Here is a 6,988-nt window from a genome sequence, read left to right as displayed (position 1 = left end):
ATATATATATATATATATATATATATATATATATATATATATATATATATATATATATAATTATTTTTCTTCCAAAAGAAATTTTTGATTAAAGAACATAATACGGAATTTTCTTGTCCTCATATTTTCTAGATCAAAAATGTATGATTTTACGTACAAAAAACATTTTCCTTCGAAAAAAAAAAATTAAACCAAAGAACCTTATGTGGAATTTTCCTAGTGGGAGCCACCGTGGTGGGTTCAAACCCAGTTTCGATCAAACACCAAAAAGTTTTTCAGCCCTACATTATCCCCTCTCAGTAATTCTGGTGATATTTCTGAAGGTTTCAAAGCAGTCATGAACATACTTTTTGTTAACTTATTTCACAACGATTTGCATTCAGGCGTTTTTCTAGTATATGTTTCTATTGACAACAAATATAATTTCTTTTTAGGAAAATTTTTCAAAAGCTTTCATGTGTATGAGAACGTCTTAGGATATTTGAAAAAAATAATTTACAATTAAATTTAGGTGAGAATTTTTTATATAGAAATAAAAGTTGGACAAAATTTCTTATAGAAATAAAATTTGGACAAAATTTCCCATAGAAATAAAATTTGGACAAAACTTTCTATAGAAATAAAATTTTGAGAAAATTTTCTATAGAAATAAAATTTTGTGAAAATTTTTTATAGAAATAAAGTTTTTAGAAAATTTTCTATAGAAATAAAATTTTGAGAAAATTTTCTATAGAAATAAAATTTTGAGAACATTTTCTATAGAAATAAAATTTTGAGAATATCTTCAACAGAAATAAAATTTTGATAACATTTTATATTGAAATAACATATTGAGAAAATTGTCTATAGAAATGAAATTTTAGGAAATTTTTCTATAGAAATAAAATGTTCGTTTTGTTTGTTATTGTTGGCTTCTCTTCAATCGTTATTGTTGTTTTTGATCTCAGCTTAAAGCCATGCATTGACTAAACTACAAGTGTAGCTTAACCAACAGAGGAAAAGTATGCTTGTCAAATTTTATTTGGGCAAAGCCCTATAGACTGCAAGATGGTTGGATGTACAGCTGTTTCGGAAATACCACATTCCTCATCAGCATCCTCTACTTGCAGCAAAACTGTCAACCAATTATCAGAATAAATTCGGGTAATTCACTCAACCCAAAGTGAACTACACTTGAACCTCCCGAAAAAGGGTTTGATAGTCGGCTACTGCCTAAACAAATTTGCCAGCATATCTCTTTTCCTTTGCCAAACTCAAATCATCAATTTGAATGTATTTGGCTGGGTTTGTTTTGAGCGTGCTTCCTCTATCTTCATTCGTTTTGTTTGTTATTGTTGGCTTCTCTTCAATCGTTATTGTTGTTTTTGATCTCAGCTTAAAGCCATGCATTGACCTTTTTCGGGAGGTTCAAGTGTAGTTCACTTTGGTTGAGTGAATTACCCGAATTTATTCTGATAATTGGTTGATAGTTTTGCTGCAAGTAGAGGACGCTGATGAGGAATGTGGTAATTCCGAAACAGCTGTACATCCAACCATCTTGCAGTCTATAGGGCTGTGCCCAAATAAATATGACAAGCATACTTTTCCTCTGTTGGTTAAGCTACACTTGTAGTTTAGTCAATGCATGGCTTTAAGCTGAGATCAAAAACAACAATAACGATTGAAGAGAAGCCAACAATAACAAACAAAACGAATGAAGATAGAGGAAGCACGCTCAAAAAAAAACCCAGCCAAATACATTCAAATCGATGATTTGAGTTTGGCAAAGGAAAAGAGATATGCTGGCAAATTTGTTTAGGCAGTAGCCGACTATCAATCCCTTTTGCGGGAGGTTCAAGTGTAGTTCACTTTGGGTTGAGTGAATTACCCGAATTTATTCTGATAATTGGTTGATAGGTTTGCTGCAAGTAGAGGATGCTGATGAGGAATGTGGTAATTCCGAAACAGCTGTACATCCAACCATCTTGCAGTCTATAGGGCTTTGCCCAAATAAATTTGACAAGCATACTTTTCCTCTGTTGGTTAAGCTACACTTGTAGTTTAGTCAATGCATGGCTTTAAGCTGAGATCAAAAACAACAATAGAAATAAAATGTTGACAAAGTTTTCTATAGACATAAAATTTTCACAAAATTTTCTATAGAAATAAAATTTTGACAAAATTTTCTTTAGAAATAACATGTTTAGAAATTTTTCTATAGAATTAGCATTTTGAAAAAAGTTTCTATGGTAATAGAATTTTGTAACAATTTTCTATAGAAATAAAAATTTTTGTTTGGTAGTTTTGTGGTAAAATTTTCTCCAAACTTTGATAGATTATTTTTGGCTCGAGTGGCAACCTTGACACCGGCTCCAGTACATCTGTAAATTTTGTGTTTTGTATTGTACACCCTCAGAAAAAATCGCTTCTCTAACATATGTTCCAAACATATTTTGCAGGAAGCACATATATTATTGGATACTGCCGAAACATTAATATGTTTGTTTTATGTGAACATATTATATGTTTGCAAGCATTTTGAGCCCAAAATATTATATGCTTGGAAGAATTTTCCCCAAAGAAGATTGTGCTCATTCCCTCACATAATTTTCACTTCCATGAAATTTTTTAGTTCTTGGCACCTTTTTCTGTAATACAAATAATGTTGAAAAAATTATTCATTTGTATAAATTTTTTAAATTTTACCTTTCGCCTGCACGGAGACTCGAACCGAGGACCATACAGTTTGTAAGCCAACACACTATCCACTGGGCTACGTAGCTGTTATAGTCACCAGTAGATAATTATCGTTATAAGTTACATTTATATAGCATAGTTTGCAGCGCCCACGAGCCCATGCAAACATAACATTATTTAAATGAAACATACTTTTGTTTGCCACGTGGAGCAGTGGTTAGCATGTCTGCCTTGCACGCAAAGGGTCGTGGGTTCAATCCCTGCTTGGACCGAACACTTTTTTTTATTTACACATTTATATTTATACTATATTAAATTTTTACAATGAAATGTGGGTTATTAGAGATTTATAGTCAGTAACAGTGCTTGATATAAACGAAATTGAGAGATTTTTGGATAAAATATATTTTTTTTTTATTGCAAAAATAACAATTTTGTAACAAAAAACTGTTTTTGGTACAAAACTTTAAAATTTGGAAGGAATTCAAAAATTCTAACAAAAGAAGAACGTGGAGTCGAATATAAACATACATAAATAATTTTATAATATATACATACATTTATTTAGGCGTGAACAGTTTTTTACTAGCATTTAACACCATCGCTCTAAAATGTCTTTTATTTTTCTTTAATAATTCATTTTAAAGAAAATAAACTTCTTAAATTGTTTTAGCTGCAAAACTCGAACTTAATGCCCGCTTTTATATTTGAAGGTGTTCGTCAACTCCTCGTGAACTACTTATTAATAAAGAGGAACTAAACTTTGTTTTCATACATTTTACTGTGTAATTTTTCACTATTTCCTCGTTATTTCATTTTACTGTCCCAACTCTAAAAAGAGTATAGTGCCCTTTCGTTATTTTTATGAAGACCCCTGATTTCTTTTAACGAACCAAGAAAAAAATTGGGCTCATAATGCAAAAACACATGTCCACACATACATAAAATGCTGCTCTTAAGGCGAAAACATATGCTGTTTGTTTTTCAAATGCCTATTCTCTTGGTTCCGAATGTCTATTCTGTTTATTCAAATTAAATAATATTTAGACTTAAACATATCAAATGTTTGGCCTTATCATAAAACAGTTTTCCGAAACAACATACAAGCAGTTTCACAGAAATTGCTCTCTTTTGATTCTCTCGCTGTGTTATGTTGATATCTTTCGTCAACCCTCCCGATTTCCATCTCTATTTCTTTCTCTATACTCTCTCTCTCTGTCGCTCTCTGAATAATATATCAAAACATATATATGTTTAGTCGAAATTTGTAAATTTATATATGTGTACATTTACACATATTATTTTTACGAAACATTCATGCCCCAAACATTATATATTCTAACACATCTACATATGTGTCCTAAACATTTAGTGTTAGTTTAGGAACATTACATGTTTGCACTTAAATATATTGTGTTTAAAAATTGTGCCCGAAACACATTTTGTTTATATCGGAACATATGAAAAACATATTTTTCTAAAAGTGTAGTCATTAACTTGACTATCATAATCATTGTACATTTGAATACGCTTTATAAATGAGTTCTGCTCTAAAAACATGTTAGAATCAGAAATATAGATTTATTTATGAAAATCGCATAAAAAAACATTCATTTCATTGCCCACTGTTCACATTTATTTAATCAGACCACCTCGAAACATATGTGTCAGATGCTCGTTCACCTTCCCCTCTTTAGAGCAGCATCTTTTATAGTAAGTTTGAAATTAGTTCTATCACAAAACGAATGGTTGGTTGTAATGCATTGTCATCTTGCGTACATTGATAAACACACAGAGAGAGAGAGGGACATCTACCACAGAGCACACATACGCACACACATTAATTCTCAGAGTTGGTAAAGTTGGTTAAGGTAAGTTTTTATGGGGTTTTCTCTAAAATCACATAATTTAATTAGTGCAATGTTGTAAGTAAAACTTCGTGACGGTAGGGAAAGTTTTTTGCATTTTCTTGTAATGTCTTTGAGTTCTTTAATTGCAACATAAGTCGTTGGCTTAAACAACTGTTTAAGAGGCAAATAAAAAATTTCGTAATAAATTTGAATATTTTATGGCTACTTACTTTGGTTAGGAAAACTATGCACATCAATATCTTAGTAAAAAAGTTCATTGAACTTTAATTATAGGTAAGAAGTGATATTGCTTTAATTAAACAATTCATACGAATTTCCCAATAATATACAAAATATGTGGACGTTTAAACATATATAATAAGCGACCAAGATGGTTCAAAAAACACTTCGTGTAGACAAAATTTTATTTATACAGAAAACTTTGTCAAAAATTATTTCTGAGAACATTTTGTCAAAATTTTATTTCTGAGAAAATTTTGTCAAAATTTTATATCTATAGAAAATTTTGTCAAAATTTTATTTCTATAGAAAATTTTGTCAAAATTTTATTTCTTTAGAAAAGTTTGTCAAAATTTTATATCTATAGACAATTTTGTCATAATTTTATTTCCATAGAAAATTTTGTCAAAATTTTATTTCTATAGAAAATTTTGTCAACATTTTATTTCGATGGAATATTTTGTCAAAATGTTATTTCTATAGAAAATTTTGTCAAAATTTTATTTCGATGGAATATTTTGTCAAAATGTTGTTTCTATAGAAAAATTTTTCAAAATTTTATTTCTATAAAACATTTTGTGAAAATTTTATTTCTATAGAAAATTTTGTCAAAATTTTATTTCTATAGAACATTTTGTGAAAATTTTTTCAAAATTTTATATCTATAGAAAATTTTGTCAAAATTTCATTTCTATAGAAAATTTTGTAAAAAATTTATTTCTATAGAAAATTTTGTCAAAATTTTATTTCTGGAGAACATTTTTCAAAATTTAATTTATAAATTTTGTCAAAATATTATTTCTACAAAAAATTTGGTCAATATTTTTCTTTTATAAAAAAATTTTGTCAAACTTTTATGTCCATAGAATATTTTGTCAAAATGTATTTCTATAATTTTTTTTTTCAAAATTTTATTTCTATAGAACATTTTTCAAACTTTTATTTCCATAGAAAATTTTGTAAAAAATTTGTTTCTATAAAAAATTAGGTCATAATTTTATTTTTATAAAAATATTTTGTCAAAATTTTATTTCGATAGAATATTTTGTCAAAATGTTATCTCTGTAGAAAATTTTGCAAAATTTATTTCTAAAGAACATTTTGTGAAAATTTTATCTCTATAGCAAATTTTGCCAAAATTTTATATCTGTAGAAAATTTTGTCAAAACTTTATTTCTATAGAAACTTTATTTCAAAGTTTTATTTCTATAGAAAATTTTGTAAAAATTTTATTGCTGTAGAACATTTTGTCAAAATTTTAATTTGAAATTTTTTTTAAAAATTTTATTCCCATAGAAAATTTTTTAAAAATTTTATTCCTATAGAAAATTTTGTCATAATTTTTTTTCTATAGAAAATTTTGTCGAACTTTTTAGTTCTTTAGAAAATTTTGTCAAAATTTTATTTCTATAGAAATTTCGTCAAAATTTTATTTCTGTAGAAAATTTTGCAACATTTTATATCTATAGACAATTTTGTCAAAATTTTATTTCTATAGAAATTTCGTCAAAATTGTGTATCTATAGACAATTTTGTAATTTTTTTTTTCTATATAAAATTTGTGAAGTTCCTCTTGTGTGGAGGGGAATATTTTGTAAAATCTAGTAAAAAATCAAGAATTCTGTCAATCGTCCAACAGTAAAACAGTTACTGAAAACTCGTACCACTTCCTGTGCCAGTGTCCTGCATTATCGTTTAGAAGAAACAGGGTATTGGGATCCTGTTTCTTTCAGGCAATCACCGATCTGCGGGAGTGTAGCTTCAAAAACTTACTCGCCTTCATCCGGGCCTTTGTTTGGATATTTTAAGCAAAAGGAAGAAGAAGAAGAAGTTGAGAAAATTCCCTAGAGGAATCACAATGGACAAACAATGAAGATAATTCATACATAATTTTTCACTTTGCTGTTTTGAATTTAAAAATGTTCAATGTGACTCCTCTCCATTCCACTCTTAAGCAATCAATAGTCAAATTGGACAGTTTTACATTTCATCTCGTCTCTCCATTATCGTCCGATGATCTGTAGAGAACGTAATTAACATACCACTGCCAATGGTGGTATTGCAAGACAATACATGAAACATGGATTCAAGGAATTGCTTATACATGGGAATATCTGAACCTCCGCAGTGTTAAATACAAAACAGGACACAACAATGTTCATAAATTGATTGTAGGCCACCAGTGAGGAATACTACTTGCTTTCATTTATCATCCATGGAGG

Source organism: Haematobia irritans, chromosome 3 (genome assembly GCF_050003625.1).
Source record: "Haematobia irritans isolate KBUSLIRL chromosome 3, ASM5000362v1, whole genome shotgun sequence".
In the NCBI taxonomy this organism is placed as follows: Eukaryota; Metazoa; Arthropoda; class Insecta; order Diptera; family Muscidae; genus Haematobia; species Haematobia irritans.
This window is presented reverse-complemented; position numbering follows the sequence as displayed.